Raw genomic sequence first — 16,133 nt, 5'->3', positions numbered from 1 at the left:
GCTATAATCCTTCTGATGGTATATATTGCGAAAAGCCGGTGGATTTTGCATCTACACAACTCTCCAGCTTGAGGAATTTCGGAGACCCCGTCGCGCGAAAAATTGGTCTCCTTGAAGCTCGAGTCAGTCTGGAATTTTTCGTACGCAGTACACTTACGCGGGCGCCGACATGACCGCCGCACCAGGCCTCTACGTTCCCGCGCACTATTGAGAAACGAAGCTGCCATGTATCGACACCTATATACAGACAGACACCTTTTCGTCGTCCCAAAATCGACTTGCCAGCCCCCCCCCCTTCCCTTTCCTACATGTTACGAGAATATGCGAGAACCCCTCCACCACACATCCCCCACCGAACGAGAGCCTCGTGGGAGCACTAGCTCTCCCTAACACCCTGAGCATACCAAAACAAATTTTATTGAAACCTCCTCTTCGATATAGCCTTTGTCACTCGCTTTATATATCTCGAACCCCTGTTTCTCAGTATCTTCAAAAAGACAGCTAGTCGTGGATTCTCGCTAGTACAGTGAGAAATTACGGCTGACTTATTATGACGACGTCGACCTGTTTTATTCTGATAAAAAGAACATGATAAAAGAAACACACTTGGATAGGTTAGGTTGAGGAGCTTCGTTTCTGCACAGACACAAATTGGTAAGATATTCGTTGGGATGTTGCGTTGCAACATTCTTGCAAGTGCAGCATTCTGCTAGGAAAAAGGTGTACTTGCACTACGTAGAACTTTTGTAACTTTTCCTGGGGGGCTATCAAAGGGAGCCTGTGCGTCTACAGAATCCTTTGCGCCCTTGGTGGAGTGTGGTGAACCTGTCGTGCACCATTTGTCCACCAACTTGTTTCAGGGCATTTATTTTTCAAAACTACAAACTACCACTTTCTGGGAGCTGTGCTTAATAGGCGGCTAAGTGCTCGTCTGTCTTTTCTGGACATGTTCGAGAGATATCTTTATGCTGATACATTCGGTTTTCTCCTTCTTCGCTTTTCCTTGGGATACCTGTACGACCTCTCCACAAGGCAGACGATGAAGGTTGTGATCGGTCATTACTTCCTCTACCCATATATCTGCAGCCTTACCTAGCCTTTCTTGATACGAATTCAGCGGATGTAGTCCAGCCTAACGGCTGAAGATATAACGAACGCTCACTTATTACGAACGGGTGCGGTGTTACCGTGAAAATATGCATAAGGGGAACGGCAATTCGTCGCAGATACAACGAAAAACTTTGGCCGCACCACTCGGTTATAGCGAACGAGCAGGCGCCGTAAACTACCGCCGATTTTTAAGGGGTCGTGCTTCCAGTAAGCGCGCAGTGAAAGAACGTCTCTCAACCTTCACGACATCGTTTCGGAAAGAACATGTCGACCGAAGAATGCAATAAAAGACGGCACTGCAGTGCGCAGCGCTAACCGGAAAATCCAGCGTCTGGGAACACTGCAAACGGTAGCGTAAACACGGTAACGACATGCTATAACTCCCTATTCAAACAGTAAGTAACCGCAGGCCAAGCCCGCGTCGATGGCCTACGAGGGCAATCATTGCCTGCGTGTTCGCCGGCTGGGCAAAGCCTCTGAAGTGGAAGCGCGGTGCGTGTGAGAAAGGGGCATCGTCGAAAGCGAAGCTACTGACCATGGTCGCGAATCAAGTAACAGCAGCGATTTGAGAATTTTTAAAGCCTTGCTAACCATGCGTGCTAGCCACGAGCTGGTCACGTGGCATGCATAGCCTGCCCAGTCGGCTCCATCTTTTGCGCTGCTACCACGTGCAGGCAGCTTCACACAGCGGACAGTGCAACTGATGCACTCAGTGCCGCGAGCGCTGCGCTACTTTTGTCGCTTCATGAGTACACGAACTATAGAAGCCGCTCGAAAACACACGTGACCGGACGCATGTAGATGTGTGACAAAGCTTCGTTGATCCATGGCTGGCCAGATGTTTCATCAGACAACTACGCTCCTGCGGACCACAAAATTTCAGAAGCGCGGGCTGTGACGAAGACGAACACCAAGCACAAGCACTCCCGTACTCTCAGTAATTTTGTTTATGTGGCTGACCTGCCACCAGCTGCCGTCGACACTTCAACCACGATTAGTTAATCCCCGTCGCTAAATTTTATAGTTAGCAGCAAGGGTCTCCACCAGGATTGACTGACCACCCTAGATAGCCTGGAAAGAGTCGCTGGAGGATCTGCTTTGCACAAGTAGGAGCGCATAAAGTAGTTTTATAAGAAATAAATGCCACTTTTAGTGACCTTAGTATTCTTGGCTATTATACGAAGAGTCCACTTACTACGAACATCAGATATAATGACCGGAATCCGCGTGACCGTCAGGTTCGTTATAAATGGGCTCGACTGTAGTTTTAATCGGTGAGGCGTTTGTGACGTGGTCAATGAATTGCTACTTGTGAGAGCAACGAGAAATCACTGAGCAACAAAATAATTGTTTCTTTTTGTCGTGATGCTGTGTTTTTGGGGCATACTTCAGCATTGTCTTAAAATAGAGATTGAGATCATGTACTTCACTACAAGATTTCTGTGTGCGACGAAAGACTCCGGAATTCCGTGCGAACTTTTGGTGTTCGTAGGACAGCTTAGCGTGTCGAACACCCGCATGATGGATCAACACGCAGAACCGCCGCGTTCAGCGAGGTCGCTGTTCAGAGAACAGTGCTCTTTACTGCTGGAGGACTATATGTTGTTCAATTTCAATATTCTGGCTCATTCCGAAATTTTGATGTGCGGGCGGAGTAAGGGAGCCACGGTGGCGTAAGGACTTATGCTGAGATCTTTGAATTCGACGAGATAAAGCAAGGCACGAGGAGGGTCACAGAGGTTCCTAGTACTTTATGTAACAACGATAAAAAGAAGCCTCGGAGATGGCAGAGTAGCCTAAGGCATCTCTAAACGGGACCACAGGACCAGAAAGTTCCGAGTCGCGGCAGCAGTGGTAGACCACATGGGGGAACCAGTTAGCAGCACGACATTAAGAAACTGTACGGTAACGGAGGGGCAGGAAGCTGCCGTAGCTCTAGACATGAGTGCGAGTGGAAGTGGTTGTGAGCACGAGTGGTCATGAGTGCGAGTGTAAGTGGTTGTGAGCACGAGTGGTCATGAGTGCAAGTATGAGTGAGAGGTTGTGAGTGCACATGGTCATGAGTACGAATGTGAGTGAGTGGTTGTGAGTGGACGTGAGTGCAAGCAGTCGTGAGTGTGAGTATTTGAGCCACCTCTCATGGTGCTGTGGTAGGCCGCTGATATTGGTTTTATTGTTTCCCTCCACGGTTACCTTTCCTTGACATTCGTTTCTGATGTTAAGGTATATGTACAGCCTTCCCACTATAAAGCCAGTTGATATTAAGCACTCTTTCATGGCCAGCCTGTCTATCGTATATATGTGCATTTCATCATTTATGCATCTGAATAAACTGGACCAGCCGGACAGCCTATAGTGCGATTTATTCCTTACGTTTTATTTCTGGAGCATTAAAATTTGAAAATGGTTCGGCTGAGAAGTGCTCATACAAAGAAATACAAAGAAATGGTTTGGTTTATGGGGGTTTAACGTCACGAAGCAACTCAGGCTATGAAGGACGCCGCAGTGAAGGGCTCCGGAAATTGTGACTGCCTGGGGTTCCTTAGCGTGCACTGACATCGCACAGCACAAGGGCCACCAGAATTTCGCCTCCACCGAAATTCGAGCGCCCCGGCCGGGACTGAGTCCGCGCCTTTCGGGTGAGCAGCCGAGCACCGTAACCACTGTGCCACAGCGGCGGAGTAACAAAGAAATACAACTTTAGAAAGAAATAAAACTGAATCTGAATTCTTACTAAACAACATTCATTAAACATGACCCACACTCTCTCAGACATACAAGACACGTCACTCCTCTCATTAGAAGTAATTACGGTATGTAGAAGACCTCATATGCCGTTTTGGTCTTAATGAACTCCCGTTCATTTACATCTTGTCTCAGCATTTCAAAACTGCTCGTTCATTTAAAAGTGTTAAACTTTACCTTCTTTAACTGTTTGCATTTAACACAGTTTTCTTATTCCCTATTTGCTTGATACATTATGTTTAAGGTCTTGTCCGCAGTGTAGTGTTTCATGCAATGCGTGTCTGATGCATTCATTACCTATTTTGTGTTTTTCATTAAACATTGACCCACAGTGTTGCTGCTGTAAACGTATATCTGTACTTAGGTTTTTTTTCTTGGGGCCCGGGGCCCCGTCAGGCAGAATTTATTTGCCTTTAGCTCCGGGCTCCACGATTTTTGACAATCTGATATAAAAATTCAATTCAATTTAATGCACCCATAGTGCTCGACGCCTACTGCAGGACCGGAAATGAGCGGTTTCCTGGAGCCAGCCTTGGTACAATGGAAGAATGTTCCCCCTGGGTACGGCCAGTAGCTGAAGACAAGGCAGCAGGACGCGCTGGTCCGAGTGACGCAGCAGCAGCGTTCAGAGGTAGTCACAAGCCATCTGCACGCGGTGGCGGCAAATGCACAGTTGTGGGTCGTCGCCGGAAGGGATTAGCGCTGGTGTCGCACAGTTCAGTAACACATCTACCCCCCACGTGTGCCAGAAGGGGGCGCGGACAGGAGCTGCATGTGTGAAGGCTGCGGGCTTGGTGATTGTGCTACCCCCGGGTGGCGCCGTGCAGCGAGTTCACCGAAGTCAACAGCACTGATGTCCTTGGGCCGGTGAGATGCACAGAGGTTCGCAACCAACATTTGTGGAGGCGGCAACGGGGCCTGCAGCGCTGATGAGAGCTGTGACGAAAAGGGAAGTTCTGCCAAGAATTGGAGAACGCGCAGATGGGGCCCAGCTGTGCGATGGTGCCACCAGAGCGGCGAGAGTGTGCGTGCGATAGTGATTTGCGGCCATCTACGAAGGAAAGATGGAATGTTGCCAGGGGGGCGGGCGATGCCGCCCGTGGGCTGAACCTCGGACCCGATTGCTGTTCTTTTTGGTAACGGTATTTAATCGTGTTTTGATCTTACTTAATTGGGATGCTGACGTGAACAAATAAGTTTCAACCTGTAACCCGATGCTTGTCTGGGAAGCTTCTTCCATGTGCTGACCTATAGAAAGAACCTATGGAGAAGTACAACTGGTGCAGTCGGGCAGAAATTTTTAGGCTGAGCGGAAACCGTTCACCAGGGACAAGCGGCAACGACGATGAGAGTGACGGAGGGAGCAACTGGCCTTACGAGGAGAACCCAGCAGACTTCCAGGCTCCCCTGACACAGCTGGGGCACCGACATTGACGCTTTGGTAGCAAGGCGAGTGCCCGTTTAATTTCTGGCGTTTGAGTGCAATGCGAAAGCCTTAGGTTTTGACAAGTGATATGAGAAGTGCACCGGGATGGAGAACAAGGGTGCAGCAGGAAGGGGAAGAGGTGCTGTCGCTAACAAGCAAAAAATGTAAGAGGCTACAACAGCTTGCAGCTGCAGCAGCCGCTCAGGGTCGGATACGCCGTCGGAGGAGGACCGAACCCCCAAAATTCACCAGTCTTTTGAAGGGCAACTCGCTGTAATGCCAACTCAGCAAGCGCTAGTGCCGGGTTCGTTCGAACATGTTGAGGCAACTTTGGAATCATATGAGGTACCAACCGAAGGGTGGGCCGGACTTGTGTTCCCACGACTCAGTGAGAGGGCACGGGGCCTCCTTACCCATTTGTCTTCGGAAGGAAGGCGAGAATACGCCATCCTGTTATTATTATTAGTGGTTATTTATTGGTCATAAAAAATAAAAATTGAAGGAACAGATGTTGCCAGCCACGGCATCTGCTACCGAAACCTGAAGCACGTGAGGAGCTGCGGCCAGCCGGAATAGAAGCACAGGGAGAGGTGAGGGAGAAGGAAAGAGAGGAAGGAGCGACAGAAGAAAGGATAGGGGTAGGGCAACAATATACATTAACGCCATCCTAAAAAGCTAAATTTGGGCAGGCCTCAGGCTGTCAGTTGCGGAATACAAACGTCTATTCCAGTCTTCCAACAACAGGCCGGAAGAGACGTGGGAGCAATTCGCGGTCAGATTGGAAAATTATTTAGAGTACTAAGCAGAAAGCACTGAAGTTAACACGTGGAAAAGTTCATACGGCTGGTCGTCTCAAACCTTCTGAAGGGATGCCTCAGTCCAGACGCGAGAGCACATATTGTGGCTAAACAAAGTAAAAAGCGAGGGCTTCGTAAGCCCGACTATGTTCCTGCAATAGCACAGGCATACGAAGAGATTGTCAGGTGCAGAGTAGCAGTGGGAAGGATGGCAGGTGTGAGTACAATGCTGACAGCTTATTAAGGGAGACCAACAGCTGAAGGGAGACCGACAACGCGCACTTCAGAAAACGCTATCCCCGAATCGCGGTGCAGAAAACAATGCTTTAAGTGCCATGTATGCGGGCACATTGCAAAGGGATGCACGTAGGGTGCAGCACCGCCTAGGCAGGCGGCGAAAAGCAGTCGCAGCGTGGACAGATAGGTCATTGCTCATGTAGCAGCGCCATTTGAGGTCGGTGGATCGATGACGTGGCAGCGCGAAGAACACAAGTAAGTAAAGGCTACTACGGGTAGATCGCCATTCGAGCTGATGTACGGAAGGTTGCAGATCGAGCCGCTCACCATCCCGCAGAAATTTTGGACAGGAGAATGGGCAGTCCTGGACTCATTAGGAGTCCCCGCGGCTCAGCACATGCAGAAGTTACGCAAAAGGATGGCTGAGGCCAGTGTAGCGGCTGACTAAAGTGCAGAAATGGCTCGGCGTGCATATACCGACCCTACAGTCTCAGAGCAACAGCCATGAGTTTCGCTGAGGACGAACATGCATTGTGGCTAAAGCAGGTGGACGGCCTGTCAGGGTCATTAAGCAGTTGCACCCAGATACCTACGCCGACAGGTTAGAAGAACGGTCGTGCCATTCGGAACACGCCAATAAGCTGCGACCTTACCACACGCAGGTGAGTGCTGTTGGGTTAATGATTTGAAGGTGATGAGGAATTAGGTCACATGCCAACCTTTCCTTCTCATGAGAACCCAAGCAGCGACTTGCCGCCTGGCACACTGAATCATCTCAGTGTGCCTCAACGTTCGGAGATTGATGCGCTAGCTGGCCAGAAACACACGAGTCTTTGGAGACAGGCCACGCCAATGAAACATAGGCTTGGACAGCATCTAGCTCTAGGTAGGCGCAGCAAGTCTATCCGTACAAGGCACCGACGGCTTTCAGAAAAGGAGTAGAACAGAGCTCAGAAAGTGGGGTCTCGTGTATCCGGTGGAGAGCACGTATGCTCATCCGGTGGTCTGAGTGGCGAAGTGGTATGGAGGAGTGAGACTACCGTATAAATGCGTGTAAGGGCCGCACCCGTGTATGGGCCGCACCCCGTTTTCCCGAAGGCAATGTTTAAAAAAAAAAAAAATCCGTGTAAGGGCCGCACACGAACTTTCCATGACCCAGGCGGGAATAGCCTTCTAAATGCACGCGCCGTGGCCTCCGCGATCGGCTCCGGCTGTGCGAACAACGGTGCGCTCGATCGCGGAGCGCTTGATCGCGGAGGCCAAGCACGCGCACAAGAGCTTCCAAAAACCGTCCATGGATGGCGCCCGAGGCCACAGCCATCATCCCCCCCCCCCCCCCCCCCCCCCCCCGCGACTTCCTGCTATCTAATCTGCATCAGTATCGCCAGCTCCAGCCTTTTATGGCGGATTAGTGCATCGCTGTAGTTGTGGCGGCTTTCGCGTGCTGCCCCCGAGTAAGCACCTTATCAGCTACACGGCTGGGAGTTAGCTCTCGAACGCGGCAAGCGTGCGGCGGGCAGGGAACTCGACCTGGCCGAGAAGTGCGTCCGATGACCGTGCAATCAAAAGGGTGCATTGAGAAACACAAGCTGCAAAAAACGAGCTTTCCGAGGCGAGCCGTGTGAGTTTCCCGAACTGCTCTGCTAGTGATGGAAATACGGAACAACGGCTACGCGTTGACAGCGGACATGCTGCGCGGCTTCTTTGGGATGAGTGGTGCACCAGAATAAATGCCGTTCATTCCCTGATTACTGTGTTTTTGCTTTAAAAAAAATTTTTTTTTTCTAAATCGCGTGTATGGGCCGCACCCCGAAAATTGGCTCCCGAATCTGGAAAAAAAAGTGCGGCCCTTACACGCGTTTATACGGTATGTGTCAACTGCCTCAGACAAAACAGTATCACCGAACTGGATGCATACCCAATGAGCGTATCCGACGAGTTCCTGCTGCGCGTCGCAGAGACGGAGTAATCACCCTGATATACATGCTAAAGGCGTGTTGGCAGATGCGGCTAGAGGAGGCGACACAAGATCTCACCGCATTCGTAAAGCCAAACGGTCAGTAGTTGTGGCGGGTTATGCCATCTGCCTCGGACACGCTGGCTTCATTTTTCAGCGCATAATGAGCGAAGTGCTGGCTCCCCACCGCGATTATGCTTTTGCGTACATTGATGGCGTTGCAATATTTTCTGGGACATGGGAGGATCATCTCAAGCACATAGAGAAGTTGTTCAAACTGGTCAAACGATCCAAGAAATTGCCGCACCCCAAACGAACCGAAAGCTGACGAGCTTCTAAGGTTAGCCAACTATTATCGTCAGTATGTACCGGGTTACGTGCAGGATGGGGTTCCCTTGAACAACCTCACTATGAGGCGGACGCCGCAGCAGCTCCCCTAGAAACGAGGCCCAGAAGGCATTCGACGAAGTCAAGGTTAGGCTGAGTTCTGCGACGACGCTACGCCCACCGGACCCCATGCAATAATATGTTCTTGCCACCGACGCGTCCGACTTCGCCGTCGGCGTGTGTCTAGCGCAACTCGACGAGGAGGGTAACGAGTGCCCCGTGGCTTTCTTGAGCAGGAAACTGAGGCCGGCCCAAGCCCGTTGGACCACCAGTGAAAGGGAGCCTAACGCAATTATTCGGGAGTCGGAAAAGTTTTAAGGGAGTTTAACGCCCCAAAGCGACAAAGCTATGAGGGACGCCTTACTGAACGGCTCCGGAAATTTCGACCACCTGAGGATCTTTGATGCGCACTGACATTGCACAGTACACGGGCCTCTAAAATTTCACCTCCATCGAACCCGCCTGTTTCGGGTCAGCAGCCGAGCGCCGTAACCCCCTCGAGGCGTGGTTGTTCGGCACTAATGTGCGAGTGATCATCACTGATCATTGTCCTATCCGCTCCTTCACCCTGAGCAGTCCGCACAGCGCTAAGCTCACTCGATGGACGATGGCTTTGCAAAAGTGCAACACAAAAAGGGGATCCAAAACGTGCACGCTGACACCATGTGGAGGCTTGTGTGTACAGCTAATCCTGAGCTAGATAAATGAGTGGGGAAGAGAGTGGACTTAATTTTTTTCTTTCTTTCCCTTGTGTTATTTAGTGTTTAGCAGAAGGAGGTGGACACCATATTAGATCCTGCCTCATTTCACGAAGTGCATCGTCAGTTTTCTAGCTGCTGATATTGCTTGTGAGCAAACGTATACTGCTAGTTTTTGTATAAATTTCTGGTTAGAAATAAGTTTTAGGTGGCTATTTTTCGTGCCTACGACGCCGTTATTGCTAGTCTCTGACGTTTTGTCTGATTATTCGCAAATTTTTTGTGATTGTTTTTTTTGCTAGCTAGACATCAAACTTCGAGCAAGACACCGGCGAGATGCCCCGTAGCAGCTCTTGCCTGCTCTCGTCTGCTGTAACAACTAATATAGCGGAAGAAAACCAAAAGGAATGTCCAGAGCACTCAAAAAGTCCTGATCGGTGGCCGGCGCAGGAAGTTGGGTGCTACTCACGGATCAATCGAAGGAATTGTTCCTAGTCCTGTTATGGCGCCCCTGCGAGGTACCACGAGCCATGCGTACCAGGAACCCGAGTCGTACGGCCCGCGCTGTACCCCTCTGCTGCCGAAGCGCAGCCTGGAGCATGAAGAACCGGTCCACGCTGGCTTGCTTGGAGGAGACACCCTAGAATAGGGTTGAAGTTGAAAGTTTAGCGACAATTAATAACAAATTACGCAAGGAATATATAGCAAGAAATCCCGTCATACAAGACCGTAGGTGGGACCTCCCACTCTATTATCTGCCCCCTTGCGTCTTGAAGCTTATCCATTCCTTCACAGCACTCTCCAGCTGCCTGCGCGAAGCGCCATCAACATCGACCAGACCTGAAAATCTATAAACAACGTTTTCTGTTTTACCACAGCCGCACAAGTGGCTAGACCCAGGTTGTTTCGTAACTATATAAATCTTCGTCTGCATATCTTTGCCAATGACTGCGAAAAGTTCGGTGTCCAGAGCGGGAGCTGCTGGCATTTGGTTTTTATTACTCGAAAATGGTTAAAAGGTTGGTGCTTTGGAGATATCGGGCTTAACGTCCCAAAGAGACTCAGGCTATGAGGTATGAGGGTCGCCGTAGTGAAGGGCTACGGAAATTTCGATCACCTGAAGTTCTTCAAGTAAAGAGGTCAAAGCGCTTCTCTACAACACGTTCTGGGCGTGTTTTGGGATAAGCACGCGATATCTAGTGATAACATTTGGTTCAGTATGGTCTGGACGTCAGCATTTGCAGTTAAGCTCATAGGATTTCATCATCATTTTTTGCCTTCCTGGTCATAACTGCTTTGGGAGTTATGTGACAGATATTTCAGTCGTTCTAGGCATGTGTTTTGCCCTCTGTACATGCACTTATTTTTAGTTGCATGTTTTATTCTCTGTACTATGATGCATTAAACCTTAGGACACCTAGATCATCGCATGCTATTTGCCTGCGACCACTAAATTTAGGTTTCCATTCCATCAACCGAATGAATGCGGCGGGACAGGTGGCTTTAAGGCACGTCAAGCACAAAAAAACCTGAAATACCACAGCTGATACGTCGTTCAATGCCTTTCCAGCTCTTGAAGCAGCCTGGCTTAACCGTTGTAGTGACTTTAAACCACATATCAGCGATAATACTGCAGTTTTTTTGTGCATCACAAGACGTAAAATCACCACTGACTTCAAAGCCATTGTTCAATTGGATGAAGCTGAAACCAAAACAGCATCGAGAAGAAATTAAAATATAATTTATTTAGCCATCATAGGGGAATACTACAGGGTGATTCAGGTATAATGTCTAAACTATCATTTAACAGAAGAAAACATGCCAGCAAAATTTTGCTCTCTACACACATCTAAGCCTAGCATGTGCACCAATCAACAGAGGTTGTAGGTGTCTACGCACACTCACTGATGCACACTCACGCACATGCGCGAAGACGTTTCCCTTTGCCAATGAAACAGTCGGCAATAATCTACAATGCAAGAGGGAAAGCAGATCCGTGAAATAACTTCGATCAATAATAACATTGCAGACCAGCCGACTGATCAACATTGTTACCATCTGATGGAAAATTTTCGGTCTTCCTTAAAGAATACATCAAGCATTCTGAGTTCCATTGGGTTCAGATTCCAAGTGGACATCCAAAAGCCTAACAATGCAGAATAAAAAATCAAGACGAAGTGTTGTCAAAAGAAATATAAAAACCAACCCATTTCATTTTGAAGCCCGCGTGTAACGCATTTCCTTGTGCTACGAACCAGACATAAAAGTTACGGTAAGTAACCTGCGATCATATGAACCGTTTGGAAGAAAGCAGTTTCAGGTGTGTAACCCATTTCGTGAACGTTCACTCACTGGGAGCGGGAGAGGGAGAGCGTCTACGGAAGGCAGGGGCCCCAGAAGAGGCCCAATTGAAGCCAGGTGACGCCACATTACATCTGTCAGTGGCACAAGTTGGAGCCACTGCCGCAGAGCCGGGTGCGATGCGCCTCGCTAGGGACTGGAATCCATGGCTCCACTTCTTTGCCGAATGGGTGTCCCAGCAGCAAGCAGTCGGCAGGGCAGAAGCTATAGTCCTCTTGCCCCGTCTGAAATAGAGTGCAAGAAAGCGTTCTGCTTTCGAAACGGACAATGGTTTGTTGCTTGTCCATATCTGCTTTAAAAAAATGCCTGTAAGCTTTGAGTTCAGAACCTATGAGCAGCTGCAATATGTTGGGGCTCATCCGATTCCCCGAACCACACGGGAAGTGAACTGTACGTTCTCAAATGAGATGCAGTTAGGGGCACAACAAAGAATGCACAGCCAAGAATGGTTGTTAAATGAGCTGATTGATGATGATGATGAATTTTTATGGTGCAAGGGCATCTGTAGCCAAAGAGCGACATGGCAAGGTGTGCTCCTACTCAAGGTGGGGTCAAAGACCCATTTCCCAAGCATTCCACCCTAAGCAAGCCGAGCACCAGACCAAGGGAAAGTTTGTGCCCATTGTATCACTGGTGGGTACCCGGCGGCACTGGTGATCGAACCCCGCACCTTCCGCATGCTAGGCGGATGCTCAGATCACTAAGCCACCGCTAAAGGTGGTTGTTCAAGTATCACTGTACACAATTTTCACTGCGATTCTCAGCTCAGGATGCTTGAATGAAGTGAAACCAAGCGAGAAGAAAATGCAGAAAAAAGGGGAGGGGGAGGGGGGGGGAGGGGGGCCCACCAAAGGGGAAATCGCATTTAGTTCATCAGATAACTTAAGAAGCGTGTTAGCAGCTCTCGAGAGCAGACCTACAGACTGAACAAGAGCTATTCGTTTTTGTGCAGTTAGTGTATGTGTTTAGGGATATGGACAGTTTGAACAGGTTCACGACACCTTTTCATTTTCCCTTACATACTTCATTGCCCCTGCTAACTTTTAGCATAATTGGTTATGTTATTACTCGATTCGATAGATGAGTATCCAATCTTACTATTTAGTCTGGCAGTGATCAGCAGGTATGTTGCATAACTAGTGTTTTTGCAAAGACAGAGCATTTCTCTTTCTGGAAAATTTAAACATACATTAGGGGTAAGCATGAACCGATTATTGACGAACTGCAAGACACTTCATTGCCCCGTTGAACGGAATCTACCTAACCAGTTGAAATGGAGTTCTAGCATGGTCAATTCATGTACAATGTTCATAGAACGAAATGAAGTAAAAGGGACGCGCAACCTTCGGTACATCCACCACCCCGTGGATGCATTGCACGACCGTCGCAATGGCGCAACTCGCAGTGGCGCACCTTGCAAGTGAAACCAGCACTAAGCAAAATGCTTAACACCACGCCATCACAAAGCACCAAATTCTCAAAGAGCTGTTCCCTCTTAGAGCACTGTTCCTTCAGTTGGCGACGGACAGAATCATGCATGGCTGGCTGTATTGCATTATTTACGAGACGCGACAAAATGCCGAAGTCGAGTTCCACAGCACGCTCTGGTCGCGAATTTCAAGGCCCTTAGCTGCTGCCTACAGTTAGGAGATCAATAGGCCATAGCTGGTGCGTCCCCGTTTTCGCGTCTGAATTTCATCGCATGTGGCTAAGAAATGCAGTGCACGCTGACCTCCCCCAGCCAGTGTGACCTCCACCTACAAAGAAGAGGGCAGAATCTATGCGCTGGAGGCGAATATGCATTTCCAGACTATATATAGTACGGAATGCTCATGACCACGTGAGAATAGCTGACTATTGGTTGCCGTCGCTTGTGCTTGCTACTGGAAGAAAGAGACAAGGCGTGAGCTCCTGTAAGATATTCTTCCTATGCAGTGTGCTCGGGCCGCGACGTACCGACGTGTCTCGCAAACAAGAAGCAGCACTGTGCTTTGGTTATTAAAAGAGGTCGCCGGTGAGAGCATCCCGGCACAACGAGCTTAAACGGGCACAGAAAAGGGTACATGATTTTGAGGTGTCCCTATTTTCGTCCTGCAAAAAGGCCTTCGGGCCTAATGATCACTAAAATTAGCTCAAAACGTCAATGCGCACTGCTAACTACAAACGATTTTGTAGTGGCAGTTTCGATCTTCGTTGGTGCCAGCGCTCAAGTGCACACTGACGTCGCGGTCGACCCGCCAACCTGGGCTCCAGTGCTGCCAACCCTAGAGATTTTTCCCTAGATCTAGGGCATTTGGACGTCATTTAGGGCAAAGGGGATTGTTTGTATAATCTAAGGAAATTTCATTTGCTCAGAGAATCAATTTTTTCTCCCTCAAATTGTGAAGACAGTACAAGCTTTACGTTCTTTTTCCTCTACAACTGACGGAGGCCCGCACAACACCGCCACGTGCTCGAGTAAAGCCTGTTTCACATGGAGGTGAAAACTCTTTGTTGCTGCAGCGCAAAAGCTGTTTAGAGCCATCACGGGGGCTCTGCAGCAGTCAGAGCAGCGATGTTCCAACGAGTTACAAATTTTTGCAGCGCTGCGCTTCTCAATTTTCAGTCGCTTGCATGCATGTGAACCAGCCTTTACACGGACGTAAGACGTGTATGGTCCCTGACGTGGCCAGTGGCACCCACTGATGTGATCTCGCGCGCCACCGTCTTCTCTCAACATGCGCACCCCTTCCTCACGCTGTATTTGGAGCTCGCTGCACGACGTGAAATTCCTGTTTAGTAAGCATATCTGCATGTTTGTTTTGATAACTAGGAAAGAAGGGCGCCATTTTTTTTATAAAGAAGCACCGTGTTGGAAATCTGAACTGGTCTAACTAAGGGAACAATTCCCAGTCCACCCGCCGTGGTGGCTCAGTGGTCATGGCGCTCGGCTGCTGACCCGAAAGACGAGGCTTCGATCTCGGCCTCGGCGGTCGAATTTCAATGGAGGCAAAATTCTGGAGGCCCGTGTACTGTGCAATGTGAGTGCACATTAAAGAACCCCAGGTGGGCGAAATTTCCAGAGCCCTTCACTATTTCATCCTTGATAGCCTGGGTCGCTTTGGGACATTAGACCCTTCAAAATCGTAAACCATAATTTCCAGTTCCATCACGACGAACAAAGTGAGTTACGGTCACAAGAGGCATTCAAAAGCCAATCACTGCTTCATTGCTTTTATTGATTAAAACTGTTAAGTCAGCCAGCCTCTAGAGCAATCGCAGCAAATGAACAAGCAGATTTTATATCGCAGTTCCCGTACACTCCTCAAGCGACCTCCAGGCACAGGCATTTTGTACATGATATCATTCGGCTGTTGTCTAAACAGACACAACATGAGGGAAAAAGATTCAATTAATTCCACATGCCGATGCATGTTTACTAATATCTTGCGTACAGTGAAAAAAAAAGACATACGACATAGAGCCTTTAATTTGTAATTTTCAAAGAGTGCTACAGTTTACTTGTAGCTTCATTCAGAAGTTCATTTTACATCCTTCATTTCAAATACACAGCTAATTTACTCAACAAGATCTGGTAATAGAGTAGCTGCAAGATAAAACTTGCTACTGAATTACGCATAAATATACAATTTTACAATATACAACTGAATACTGTTTTTCATGTTTAGAGAAATCTAGGGAATTTTTGGTTGCAAATTGGGGGAGAAGCGGCTCTGGAGGTTGGCAGCACTGCTGGGCTCCCACATTTCTGAGCAAGTTGGCACCGCGGGAGAGCACTGCTTGTTCCTGCATGCAAACAACCACTGGGTTCGGTGACGTCACAATAATTGAGGCAAGAGGACCTTTACGTCCCTCCATTCAGATTGAAATGCTGAGCGTCTCCTCGGACAGAATTCAATATCATATTAAATTATGTTCGGCTCTAGTGCTTTCTACCGAAGCATTCTAGAAGGCATCACCCATGAAACAAATATCGTTTGTGTGCATTCTCAATTTTGCGTCAGTACCCCTTTAAGCATCCCAAGAATACAGCGAGATTCCTGCCTCTGAAGGTATTCCGAGATCAGCTTCCTGCCTGGTCTGCTGGCCCTCGCCGGGGGATCCGTGGCTGGTGCTTGGGAGCAAAGAGGCGGAGCCAGCTGACTCCTCCGCGTTCCGCGTGTCGCTTCTTCACCGGGCCTGTCCCATCGGTGGTGGTGGCAGCTCATGCTGATGATGCCTTGAGCATACGAACAAAAATTGCCTGGAAATTTGATCAGACCCACATAAGCGCATTCTAACAACTGAGCTCATCTGCTGGCACAAAAACGAAGAATAAAGGGCATAGTTTGGTGCGTTCGAAAGCATGCATAGAATGCTATGCGATCAGTATGTATACAGACTGTAAGGGGTGAATAGCGCCAAAAACTGAGATG

At 48.8% G+C, this 16,133-nt stretch overlaps 1 long non-coding RNA gene across 2 annotated transcripts in view; it reads right to left on the bottom strand.

Annotated features, from left to right (window-relative positions):
- LOC149354209 (uncharacterized) overlaps positions 1–16,133 on the bottom strand; it is an 84,726-nt gene that overhangs the window by 41,989 nt on the left and 26,604 nt on the right. Inside the window, exons 3-6 of one of the 2 annotated variants that reach the window (XR_016291232.1) lie at positions 15,763–15,961; positions 11,710–11,942; positions 9,827–9,997; positions 361–4,501 (exon numbers count right to left, since the gene is read on the bottom strand). This is a non-coding gene — a long non-coding RNA (uncharacterized LOC149354209). Of the gene's footprint in view, positions 1–360; positions 4,502–9,826; positions 9,998–11,709; positions 11,943–15,762; positions 15,962–16,133 lie in introns of those variants that run through there. The other variant, XR_016291233.1, reaches the window with a different exon arrangement.

The sequence above is a fragment of the Amblyomma mixtum genome, chromosome 3 (assembly GCF_055824585.1).
Source record: "Amblyomma mixtum isolate Tamu chromosome 3, ASM5582458v1, whole genome shotgun sequence".
NCBI classification, from domain to species: Eukaryota; Metazoa; Arthropoda; class Arachnida; order Ixodida; family Ixodidae; genus Amblyomma; species Amblyomma mixtum.
This window is presented reverse-complemented; position numbering and strand designations above follow the sequence as displayed.